At 44.2% G+C, this 13,669-nt stretch overlaps 1 protein-coding gene across 2 annotated transcripts in view; it reads left to right on the forward strand.

Annotated features, from left to right (window-relative positions):
• Positions 1-496: 496 nt before the first annotated feature.
• The window catches only part of LOC136582121 (inositol-trisphosphate 3-kinase B-like), a 92,339-nt gene continuing 79,166 nt past the window's right edge, over positions 497-13,669 (forward strand). Inside the window, exon 1 of one of the 2 annotated variants that reach the window (XM_066582932.1) lies at positions 497-566. The gene's annotated coding sequence lies outside the window, so the exon portion shown is untranslated. Of the gene's footprint in view, positions 567-12,069; positions 12,090-13,669 lie in introns of those variants that run through there. The other variant, XM_066582933.1, reaches the window with a different exon arrangement.

A 13,669-nucleotide genomic window follows, 5' to 3' on the forward strand; every position in this document is an offset into this window, starting at 1 on the left:
GTGAGAGAGAAAGAGAGAGAGAGAAGGAGACAAAGAGAACTAGAGATAGAGAGAGAAGGAGACAAAGAGAACGAGAGAGAGAGAAAAATAAAATGAACGAGAAAGAGATAAGGGAAAGATTGAGAGAGAGGAGAGATTATATTTCTTGCGTGATGCAGGAACAGTTTGGCCGTCTGTCTTATTCTGTCAATATTTGTAAAAAGACAGGAAACACTTTTTATTCTAAGTTGCTTCAATGTAAATCCAGAGGAGAGCGCTGTTTTGCAGTCGGTCTCCCGGCCACTGGTGAAGCCCTCTGCCGTCGTGCAGCCCCTCTCATTACTGGCCTTCCAGTTACTCATTAATATTTCATTGATATTTTTTAGTGCTTTCGCATGGAAATCAGACTGCAGTTCATAGAAGCGTCCAGCAGAGGGCAGCAGAACGCCGCCTCTTTGCACCGATCTACGCGGAGCTCTGTATCGCCTCCCCTGGCTGTTCTTCGTCTCTCCCCGCCCCTCTTGTCTTCACATAAAATGTTATCGGAGCTTCCCGGGACAGGACGATGAGCAGACGGTGCCCAGCGGGTAAGAGCAGCGCTGGCCGGCAGCTACTGGGGAGCAACTTCTTCCTACTGCAAGTTGTAGCTTCTGGGAACCTATGAGAACAAGGCTGGCAGCAGATTGTGCTCTGGCTGGGTAGTAGGGCAGGACAGTTGCAAGCTGGCACAGTTGGCATAGCTGGTTAGATCAGGAAGTTTGGGTATGGAGGTCTTCAGGATCTTGCAGGTTGCACTCTATTCTCTGCATTGATGATGTAGCAGGAATAACCTGGTTTGTGGAACCTAACATTTACTGAACCCATAGTGATGCCCATGCCACAAGCAGGGCACCTTAAACAAGCTGATGGGGGGCAGCTGTCTATTGAGTCTATGTGCTGAAATTGTCAAGCAAGTGTGCAATATTGTAGGATGGAAAAGATCGTCTGCACCCCCTAAAACATGTATGACGTCCTTCCAAATGGGCACATGTAGGAATGGTCATATGAGTAATGTAATCCCTATATCTGCTCACGAACACCACATTGGGGGTCACGTATAAAAAACAGCCTTGAAGCGTCTCAACTGTATGACACATGCAGAAATTGTCTGATGATCTCTGAGATACCCATCTCACATGATGCCACTTACATCAACTACTTACTATCTGGCGCTTCAGGGTGTTTGAAATTGATGGAGAGTACTTTATGGCACAATGACTGGCATGGCTTAAAGCCGACCTGTCAGCTCTCTGGATATGTGTGTCTTAGTAACTAAATATATTCCCCATAATGTAACAATTCTGAAGGATTTTTACTTATAAGTCTGGGTTTTGCTGTTCCTCTGTTATTCCTCTTAGAAATTGACAATTGGGTGTTACCACTTAGGGCGTTCCTGCACAGCTTGACATTGTCCAATCAGTGCTGACAGTTTAGGAACATACCCATCTGACAAAAGGGAATGTTAACACCCAGATGTCAAGTTATTCATACATTTCCAGGAGGAATAACAGAGGAACAGAAGAACAATGCACAGTTATACGAAAACAAATACTCCAGAATAGTTATTTAATGGGGAATCTAAGTATTTACTAACATTCACAGGTCAGGAGACTCAACAGGTCCTCTTTAAACAGGGTTTACTAGAAAGGTGAGAATACGAAACTAAACTTTTTTCAGGCGGTATTCACGCAGACGAGTGTGATGCAGGGCCGAAAAAATTTGACCGTCATTTTGCCGCAATTTTTCTGCTATTGTAATGTGTTTCGGCTTTAAAAACGCATTGCATTGCTGGATACGCATGTGAAAAAAAATTGCACGTACTTCCAATAGTTAAAAGAGTAACAAACGTATTGCACTCGCATGCAAATTGCGTAGCATACAAGTACGAATGGGTTATTTTCTCGTGCGAGTTCCCAGAACTTGCGCATGAAAATTGTTTGTGTGAATTCGCCCTCAGGCAGATGGTGCTACACATTTCCCACCACTGGCGTTCTTATTAGACAGGTGTGTCCTCCTTACCTTTCGTCTTGGCTTGAGATATACCAAGATGAGCAACGTTGAAAAAAAACATTTTGCGTCATTCCATTGGAAGAGTAGAGAAATAAGAAATCATTCTTTTTTTCAAAGTTGGTCATCTTACGCCCTTATCTCAGGATAATTCGAAGCAAGATTAAAGGTAAGGAAGGACACGTCTTATATGAGTCCCACTAACTTTATGTCTGTGGGAAGCTGAGGAACTCATAACCAACATGTGATGAAGACTGTGTGTAAAGCGTAATATAAACATGATATAACTTCAGTCTCTGTTTACCTAATTATGTTATTAGAATGTATCCTTATTTAGAAATATGGAGGTTTTTTATGGACACTGTTATTATAGGCTCAGATCACTGCGGTTTGGGTACATTAAAAGTGGCACATTGGGATTATTTGTATTTTCCCTTTAACATAAGGGACATGTAACAAGTGAAGAATCAAAAACATATGCAGCCTCAGAAAGTGGTCCATAAGGACTGTAATGTTGGAGATTGTATATTATAGTGACATAGTGGCCCCTGTGACACGCCAGTGCTTGTGCATTAATCTAGGGCTATTTGGCTATAAATATGTGTCAGTTGGAGGGAGTCTGGCAATCCGTATGTGATGGTTACAACTATCAGTCAGATTAGGAATACTTGTACATGTGCACATAGATAGACTTCCTCCATACTTTTGAGTTTGCTGCACACATCAGTGTGTGACTTTATGGTATGAAGGATTTGTAATTTTGGGGGGAGAATAGTAGAGCCTAAAATTCCTTTAGTCCAGGACTTGATTAGTTTTGGATTGTTGGACAGCCATAAAAAATTCTTAAAATGTACTTATAATAGTAGAGTCAGTCCAAAACCATCATGCTAATTCTAAGCATTCTACTATTTGCTGAAGGGGCTTGAAAGTGAAAAGTTCAGACAGAATCTCCAGCGCTGATTCCTACGGCTTGTTGGGTGCCGGTACCCAGGAGGTTAAACTCCGTACCACCACAAAGTGTACACAAAAGATGAGGAGAGGAGTCGACACTCCAACTGCTGTTGATCCTGATTAGCTTTATTTATCTATATGGGACATAATAGCACTGTGAGACTTTAGCTGTGACAACGTTTTTGTGCAGACGCCCTTCATCAGGTTTGACCTTTTGGGACCTTTCACACGGGACGGAATAGGCCACATCTCAAGTTTTGGTAAATTCAGCACCAAAATCCGCAGGCTATTTGTGGATTTTAATGCGGAATTGAAAATGGCTTAAAACCTGTATGCAATTCTGCATCAAAATTCGTAGTTAGAGCTGTCGATTTTGGCGTAGAATCTCACAGCTGCGGATTTGGTTGCGTCCTGCGGTGCAATTCTATCTCTTATGGAAAGTCCCTTTTAGAACCAATGGTCATTCAGGGCTGTCTTATTGGATTAACATAGAATCATTATAATTACTGTGTGTTACATGCCAATCAGATGCTGCAGAGTCACTCCTGGAACTCCTGGCATCATGGCGCCCTTGATGTGAGCGGTGATGCTGCAGTCTCTGATTGGCAGGTGGCAGTCACCTGACTTCCACTGGGACCCTGGAAGTCCCTTCCAACTCTCTCCAGAGACCAGGTGAATCGCGGGTCTGCAGCACTGGATCTCCACAGCTGAGAAGGGTAAGGTTTTAAGCCCGTCTCACTTACTTGGCATTTATGGGGCATCTGTGCCTTCTAGTAAATCGGTTGGGTGAAAACATATTTTTGTTAAGATTAACAGCAGATAGGAAGAAGGCAACAAGTGCCAAAATGAAGAACGGGGATTATTTCTTGTAGGTTTAGGAAATCTCCCTTCTGTATCATGTGGGCACAAAGTAGCACTAGATAGTAGCATTCTCATAGCGTACCTATATTATCCAGAAGACATTATAAATGTGCGTCTGCACTGGAAATGGAGGAGATTTGGTACTTTTGTGGGTTTTTTTATGGTTTTTCATTTTAGAAGAAGGATAAAAGGGATCATTTTAATTTTGGGGACCTGGCACTTATAGTTGGCACCACATTGCCATTTTGGCAACAAACACAATTATTTCACTTATTTGTGATATTATTAAAGTCAGCTGGTCCGGAATACTGCACTGTTCTATTAAAGGTAATTGATACGCAGATTGAAGGTGTGAATGGGTTAACAAGGTAAGTGTCTATCGAACACAGTGTGCCGTTTTTGGACTGTTATCTTGTTAAACCTGATGAGGAGCATCTGCCAAAAACGCTGCTACAGCTAAAGTCTCAAAATGGTGATGTAGCTGACATATGTTTTAACCCCTTAGTGACCAGTCATATGTGTTTTTATAGCAGTCGCTAAGGGGGCTTAGGATAGGCTGCTGTAAAAACACGGCACCTAGTCGGAGGCCAGCACAGAAGTCCTGTACTGGGAAGAGTCGGGGTTCAGCTGCGTACTGACTGCTAGGTTCCTGCTCTAGTGGCCCGGAGAAACCTCTGATCTCAGCCTTTTAACCCCTTACATGCTACAGTCAATAGTGATTGTTCTATATAAGTGGTTGGCAGAGGGAGGGGGCTTCCCTTGTCACCCATCGGCACCCCGCTATGTGATTGTGAGGTGCAGATGGCTTCACATGACAGCCATAAGCCTGTTAAAGCCCTTCGGGTCTGCCATGAAAGACAGCCTATCAGACCCTGGCTATGGCAGGATCTTATAGGAGAGCTGTCAGAAGTATGTTACAGTGCAGTACATAAGTTGTGCAGTGTAGTATAGTAGCAATCAAATGATCACATCTTCAAGTCCCCTTGAGGAACCAAAAAAATGCGTATAAAAAAATTAAAAGGTTGAAGAACTTTAATTTAAAAAAAAATCAGTGAAAAAAAAAACAAAACAAGCAAACATGTTTTTTTCCTACAAAACCCTGTTTATTAAGGAAAACATAAAAAAGATAAACATATTCATCATTTGCAGTCACCTGTCCTATAGAAATATTGTATCCGCTATCCTGCATAGTGAACAAGAAAATGAAAAAACAGTATCAGAATTGGTATTTTTCATTCATCTGCCTAGTAAAGATGCAATAGAAAAAAAGGCAATGGAAAAAAACACATTTAGCCCCAAATAGTACCAATAATAACTATAACTCATCACACAATAAGCAGGACTCCACAGCTCTTTTGGTAAAAAAAATATGTAGATTTGGTAGTGCCGTAATTGTGTTGACCTGCGGAATAAAAGTAACATTTCATTCATACCATATGGTAAAATCCATTGAAAAACAAAAGCGAGAAGTTCTGTTTTTTTTCCGACACCCCCCCCCCTCAAATTTTTTAAAACCTGAACAATGCATTATATGTACTCCAAAGAAATACAGCTAGTTCCACAAAAAACAAGGCCCCATATGGCTATATCAACAAAAAAATGGTATGATTTGGGGACTGTGACTATGTAAAAACAAAAATAACAAATTACATGGTCATAAAAGGGCAAAATAGGCTGGTGACTAAAGGGTTAAGAAGCATGCACTGTAAATGTACTTCCAGATTATCATTCACTTCTGTGCTGGAAACTTTACTCGGTTATCTACAGCATATGTGTATATCGCTTTATAAGTGATAGCAGAAGAGAAATATAATAGGAGCAGATTCTCCTTGTATGGTGCTTATGCCTCATCTTGTTGAAGACGTGATATGTTGGGGATGATTAGATTTGCATTATTAATTATGGAATTGTTCTCTGAATGAGAAGCCATTCCAGCTCCCGCAGTATACACTAGCAGAATGATTTCTGGCATATACACTCATTGTCAAAAAAATCAGGCCCCTAGAAGTTGTCGCTGTAAATGATATGCAGATATGTAAATGATTAGAGTTGTGTGGTAATCAGATGAACGGTCTTGTCACCTGAGGCCCCAAAAGTGGTTCCACCCTTGGCCTATTAAAGTCTCTCAGAGGCTCCTTGTATGTTCTGACGCCTTCTTCCGCTTGTGTAGAGCTTGTTGACCACTAAACGCCTCTACGACGCAGAGAAGAGATTTCACCAATTTACAGAGTCTGAGAGGGGCGCATTATTGGGATGTGAGAAGCTGATTGATGAATTGCCCTCCAACCTGGGCCATTCTGACCAGACTGTTAGGAGGTGTTGGGTCCAGTGGATGCGTGAGGGCACACAAGGCGACTGGGTTCAGTACGACCTTGACAGACCACCAGTACAGAGGATCTCCTGATCCTCCAACAAGCATGAGCAGCTCCAACTGTTTCGTTGTCCACCTTCCAGAGACAGGTAGCACTATGGTTACAGGCCTCTGTGTCTGTGGAAACCACTTCCATGTGCTTGGCCAATGGAGATTTAGTCTCATGGCGCCTATTATATGTACTGCTGTTGACCCTTACTGTCAACTCAGTTTGCAGTAGTGTTGTGAACGACGAAACTGGACTGTTATGGGGTGGAACTGTGTTATCTTCAGCAACAAATTCAAGTATAGTTTGGACACTGGTGACAGTCATCTTCGTGTCTGGAGACTACGGGGTGAGCGCCTCAATCCTGCCATTGCTGTGGAGTGGCACACTGCCCCCTACTGGTGTTATGCTTTGGAGGGGACACATCACATATGACGGTCGGTCACCCCTACTAGTAGTACAAGGGACAATGACAGCTCAGTGATACGTTCAGGACATCCTGCAGCCACATGTGTTCCTCTCATGGCGTCTTCTAAGAGGCATTTTCCAGCAGAGTAATGCTCGGCCGAACACACAAGGGGGTCACAGGAATGTCCACACAATGTTGTCATGCTTCCGTGACTGCCCGTTCACCAGATTTATCGCCAATAATATATGCTGGGATGCCAGCTTCTACAGCCTATGTGTTTTTACAATCTAGAGGCTCAGTTACAGCAAATGTATCCATACCATACGGAACCTGTATGCCTCCATACCCACCCATATTATATCTTGCATCCAAGCTAGAAGTGGCCCAACAGGGTACTAGAGCCTCCATGCCTACCCATATCACATCTTGTATCCAAGCTAGAGGCAGCCCAACAGGATACTAGAGCCTCCATGCCCGCCTGTATCACATCCTAGCTAGAGATGGCCCAACAGTATACTAGAGCCTACATGCCCAATCATATCACATCTTGTATTCAAGTTAGAGACAGTACAACAGGGTACTAGAGCCTCCATGCACACCTGTATCACTTCTTACATCCAGACTAGAGGCGGCCCAACAGGGTACTAGAGCCTCCATGTCCACCCGTATCACATCTTGTATCCAAGCTAGAGGCAGTACAACAGGATACTAGAGCCTCCATGCATGGCTGTATTACATCTTGTATCCTAGCTAGAGGCGGTACAACAGGGTACTAGAGCCTCCATGCCCACCTGTATCACATTTTGTATCCAAGCTAGAGGCGGTACAATAGGGAACTAGAGTCTCGATGCCACTGTATCACATCTTGTATCCAAGGTCGAGGTGGCACAACAGGGTACTAGAGTCTCCATGTCCACCCGTATCACATCTTGTATCCAAGGTAGAGGCAGTACAACAGGGTATCAGAGCCTCGATGCCATTGTGTCACATCTTGTATACAAGCTACAGGCGGTACAACAGGGTACTAGAGCCTCCATGCCCACCTGTATGACATCTTGTATCCAAGCTAGAGGTGGGACAACAGGGTACTAGAGCCTCCATGCCTGAATGTAGAGTTCTTCAGTAAAATTAACTGAGAAGTCCTGTGTGTATTAGCGGTTGTTACTAACTGCACATTTATAAGCTACAGGATTTATGTTTACTGTTCCTTTAAGAAAAACTTTTATTACCAGTTTAAGACTTGCAGCTTATTTACAGAAAAAAAAACCTTGGCTTCTCAAGTCAAGATAAAGTAATGTAGAAATATACAAGTAAGGAGCAGCTATCAAAGATTTCAAAGGAGCTTTCAGCAACTTTTAAGGGTTACGTAGATCCTAAAAATTGTGTAACAATAAGATGAACGCGTCTGTTCATGTGTCCATTACTGGGTATTGTGATTGTGAATCTTCAAGATCTACTGAATAACGGTTATGGTTAGAGATGAGCGAGCACGCTCGGATAAGTCAGTTACTCGAGTGAGCCTCGCTCTTCTCAAGTAACTGCATTCTTGTCCGAGCACGCTCGGACAAGAATGCAGTTACTCGAGAAGAGCGACGCTCACTCGAGTAACTGACTTATCCGAGCGTGCTCGCTCATCTCTGGTTATGGTCTGTAAACTGGACCTCACTATCAAGAAGCTGACTTTATAGATATACTGGTATAAACTGAACATACTGACACCTTCTAATATACACAGATGTATACTCTGAATTCTTAACTACTGCATTAATATACAGTTCTGCGCAAAAGTTTTAGGCAGATGTGGAAAAATGCTGCAGAGTAAGAATGCTTTCAAAAATAGAATCATTAATAGTTTATATATGTCATTACGCAAAATAAATGAACAAGAGAGAAATGTAAATCAGATCAATATTTGGTGTGACCACCCTTTGCCTTCAAAACAACATCAGTTCTTCTAGGTACACTGGCACAAAGTCAGGGATTTTGTAGGATTAGGCCTCCTTCCCACGAGCGTGACGGGCTCCGCAGCGTAATATTACGCTGTGAAGCCCGTCACGGCGCCCCCCAGAGCCCCTATACTTACCTGCGGGAGATAGCGTGAAATCGCTTCCCCGCCCACCGCCGCCCGTCACCGCCCACCGCCGCGCGTCACCGGCCGTGTCACGTGACGCGGCCGGCCGTGTCACGTGACGCGGCCGTGCGCGTCATATGGCGTCATATGACGCGCGGCGGTGGGCGGGAAAGCGTTTTTTCACGCTATCTCCCGCTGGTGACAGCGGGAGATAGCGTGAATGGACGGCTTCCATTGACTGCAATGGAAGCCGTCAGTGCGTACAGCCCGTCCTCACCCGCAGAAAATAGAGCATGCTGCGGGTGAGGACGGGAGAAATCGCGGTGCGTAATTCCGCGGTGGAATTACGCATCGTGAGCATTGTGCTATTAGGTTCAATAGAACCTAATAGCTGCGGGCAACGCAGCGGATTTTCGCCGCGAATTACGCGGCGGAAATCCGTTCGTGGGAAGGAGGCCTTATTGTCAGATGTATGGTTAATAGAGATGAGTGAACGTACTCGGAAAAGCACTACTCGCTCGAGTAATTTGCTTTATCCGAGTATCGCTGTGCTCGTCCCTGAAGATTCGGGTGCCGCTGTGGCTGACAGGTGAGTCGCAGCGGGGAGCAGGGGAGAGCGGGCGGGAGAGAGGGAGAAAAAGATCTTACCTCCGTTCCTCCCCGCTCTCCCCTGCAGCTCCCCCCTCCGTGCCGGCACCCGAATCTTCAGACCCGAGCACAGCGATACTCGGATAAAGCAAATTACTCGAGCGAGTAGTGCTTTTCCGAGTACGCTCGCTCATCTCTAATGGTTAAGCAATTATAAGAAACAGGTGATAATTATCGTCATTTTCATATGTATGTTAAAATACACTCATTAACTGAACCAGAAATAGCTGTGTAGGAGGCTTAAAACTGGGTGAGGAACAGCTAAACTCTGCGACAAAGGTGAGGTTGTGGAAGACAGTTTCATGTCACAGATCAGACTGGCGTTTCAAGATGTGCTGTTCAAGCTCTTCAAGAAGCACAAAGAAACAGGCAATGTTGAGGACTGTAGACACAGTGGTCAGCCAAGGCAGTAGATGAAAGACACATCCTGCTTACTTTAATTCAAAATCAGAAGGTGTCCAGCAGTGCCATCAGCTTAGAACTTGCAGAGTCCAGTGGGACCCAGGTTCACCCATCTACTGTTCAGACACGTTTGGCCAGAAGTAGTCTTCATGGAAGACTTGTGGCCAAAAAGCCATACCTTTGACTTAGAATCAAGATCAAGTAACTCAACTATGCGTGAAAGCATAAGAACTGGGATACTGAAAAGATGGCAGCATGTGGTCTGGACTGATAGTCAAAATGTTAAATATTTAGCTGTAACAGAAGGCAGTTTGTTCATCGAAGGGCTGGAGAGCGGTACAATATTGAGTGTCTGCAGGCAGCATGTAAAGAAGAACAAGGAGTCCTGGAAGTGACGGTATGGCCCCCGCAGAGTCCTGATCTCAACATCATTGAGTCTGTCTGGGATTACATGAAGAGGCAGAAGGTTTTGAGCAAGCCTACATCAACAGACGATCTGTGGTCAGTTCTACAAGATGTTTGAAACAACCTCCTTACCAAGTCCCTTCCAAAACTATCTGCAAGTGTACCTAGAAAAATTGATGCTACTTTGAAGACAAAGGGTGGTCACAGCAAATGATGATTTCATTTAGATTTCTCTTGTGTTCGTTCACTTTACATTTTGTTAATTGACAAGGATAAACTATTAACACTTCTATTCTTACTTTGCAGCCTTTTCCCACACTTGCCTAACTTTTGCACAGTACTATATAAATAGTGATTGCTCTGAGGATGTTATAGTAGTATTAAAGGGATTCTGGTTCATGCTGTGCAAGCCACGAGATAGGGATGCCTGTTGACCCGGGGGTGTTTTATTCTGAAAGGATGCTGCATTTATGAATAAATTCACTTTGCAGTTTGACTTGGAGCAGAGCTTGAAGTGATGGAGGCGGGCCGTGCAGGCTTTTCCCCACTCACAGCACGAAGACTGATAACTCCTCTCCATACTTGTGGATATGGAAAAAGCTATCACTAAGGCCTCATGTCCATGGGCGGATCGGGTTCCATGGGCGGGAGCCCCGCCGCGGGATCCCAACCTGCCCGTGGCATGAGTACATTACTTACCAGTCTATATGCGTGTGGGTCGTCCGTCTTCTCCTCTATGCATGTGGGCAGGTGTGCCGGCATGTCAGCGTGCCGGCCGGCTGGCACACCCCCGCACATACACAGTGGAGATTTTATTTTTTTTAAATCTCCTGCTTTCCCGCGGGATCCGCGGAACACCCCGAGTGACAGTTCCGGGTGTGCCGCAGATTGGACGGCTTCCATTGACTTCAATGGAAACCGTCCCTGCGGGATCCGCTGCAAAATTCAGCATGCTGTGATTTGTTTTCCGGACCAGTAGGTCCGCAAAACAAATCTGTGTGTTTTAATTAAGCTGCAGATGCCCATGATTTTCTATGGGCTGCTTGAACTCTGGTTCATCCATGCGGGTGCCCCAAGCGGATCCCGGCATTCAAACCTGCCCGTGGACATGAGCCCTTAGCCTGCAGCAGGCGGGAAGAGGTTGGCATGAACCGCCCCTGTGACTTAGAGCCTAACTAGTCAAACTTCAAACGGTATTTATTCTAAAACGTTGCATCGTTTCAGAATGAAACACCCATGGGGGCAACATGCATTGCTGTCTTGGGTTCATGCCACCCGTGGTTCCGGCAGCATGAACCTGATGACACAATCCCTCTAAAGGACTAATTCTTCTGCACTTTTACATGTTGACATGTGACATGCATGAGGTGACAAGACCGTTTATCTAATCACACCACAACTCTAATCATTTGCATATCTGCCTGAGATGTAACTGCATGCCAAGTTTTGCAGCAAAACGACAACTTTCTCTAGGTGCCGGATTTGTTTTGACAAAGAGTGTATATTTCTTATTGGCAAAGTTTAGCACAGACAGTAAAACTCCCTCATATGTCATATGGGATAGTGGCGGATTTCCTGCTACAAGTACCACTTAATGTTTGTGCCAGACTTGATTCACCTGTTTTCCCCCCGTCTATAAATATGCTGCTGTCTAGTCTATCACCCACGAAGTCTGCATCCCTTCCTAAATGACGATGTAGCATTGTGTCTCTTCACCTGGACTTGTCTGGATTGGCATCCCTGGATTTGCCATGCTTGGTATGATAGCTAAGGACTCACGCAATGTTTCTGTGGGAACCTTCTCATTCCCTATTCCCGCTGGCCCTCAGCCAACCCTCATTGAACAAGATATCTGAGTGGAGAGAGAGGAGGAGGACAGCAGATTGGGACAGCAGATAGGGACCTGGTACTTTAAGAAATATATAGACATATCTGACACAGAATGCCATCTGGGGGCACGGTGAGTGCAACTAGAACTGAGACGTCTTGGCTATTCTCAGTATTCTTCTTTGCCTTCTACTGTCATCTGTTACACCCTATCACCTTTAATTACTTTCCCTTCACCATGCTGTTCATTTTCTGTAGCTCTCTACCCCCCTGTCTACCCCTCCTGATTTTCCATCTTTTTTCTTCCTCTTCGTAACAGCTGTGCTTGCATACTCCCTTCCTACTTTTCCGAGATCCTTTGTTTTCTTGTTCTTACTCTCAGTTATCTTTGCTCCGTTCTCCCCTGTTTTTCTTATTTCCTCTGATTTACCTCAAGAACATCTTTTAAGACGTCAGTCATCCTTTTGTTTTTCTGAGTGGTGTCATAAGAAGGTTGATATTTCTATTGCTCTAGGAAAATATATAATCTGGAATTATCTTTATTTCATGGCACTTCTTGTTGAAGAATTGATGCATAGGTGTTTGCAAGTCTGGAAACTGAGCAGAATAATGATGGTCAACATAGTTCTTTGGCTTTGTTGAAGATTTGTCGCATTGTACGTTAGAGATGAGCAAACGTACTCGGTAAGGGCGATTTCGCAATCGAGCACCGCGATTTTCGAGTACTTCACTACTCGGGTAAAAAGTACTCGGATGCGCTGTGGGGCGGGGGGTTGCAGAGAGGAGTGGGGGGTAGCAGCGCGGAACAGGTGGGAACTCTCTCTCTCTCTCCCTCTCCCCCCCCCCCCACTCCCCTCTGCAACCCCCCGCTCACCCACAGCGCCCCCGAGTACTTTTCACCCGAGTAGTGAAGTACTCAAAAATCGCAGTGCTCGATTGCGAAATCGCCCTTACCGGGTACGTTCGCTCATCTCTATTGTACGTAGTGCTCAGAAAAAGCTCTTTTTTTTTTGGTGATTAGATCTCAATTCATATATCCAAGGCTTGTGGTATTGTAGTGTACTCTACGAACATGCTTCTGGCTTATTGTAGAGGAACAGCCATTGTAGAGACTTTACAAAGAAAGTCTAGAAATAGCCATCCTAATTTCCAGATCTTGATATTGTATTCCATTGTACAAGTACTTTATCACAGTATGTAATACACCAGAAGTGGGCTGAAGACGTTTGTGGAAGTCCCCTGGGAGTATAAAGGGCTTAAAAAATAAATGTTCAAGGAGAAAGCATGACCTTTTTTGTGGCACTGTTCAACTAGTTGAGGATAGACATGAGCCGAACGCAGATTCTTCTGTTAGTTAAACTTTATTGCCAAAATCTGTACAGTAGTAGTGCATATCGGAATCAAACAGGTTCCTTCTTCAAGTTATGCCTGAAGAAGGAACTTGTTCTATTCTCAAACATGTTGGTAAATTGAGTACAATGTGTACAGTAGTAATGGCTTTTTGAAGCTGACTTCTACCTTGAAGAAGGAACTGCTTCACTTTTCAAATGCAGTGCTATTAAAAACATTCTACCATTAAATTTTGACTACTAAACTATAAAAATCTGTGTTTGGCAGTCTTTCACTGGATGAGCTGCACCACAAAAATATCCATTCTGAAAGACCTCAGAAGTTGTGTCTTCATTTATTTGTGTTTTGCTGCCTTTAAAGAAG

The sequence above is a fragment of the Eleutherodactylus coqui genome, chromosome 11 (genome assembly GCF_035609145.1).
Source record: "Eleutherodactylus coqui strain aEleCoq1 chromosome 11, aEleCoq1.hap1, whole genome shotgun sequence".
NCBI classification, from domain to species: Eukaryota; Metazoa; Chordata; class Amphibia; order Anura; family Eleutherodactylidae; genus Eleutherodactylus; species Eleutherodactylus coqui.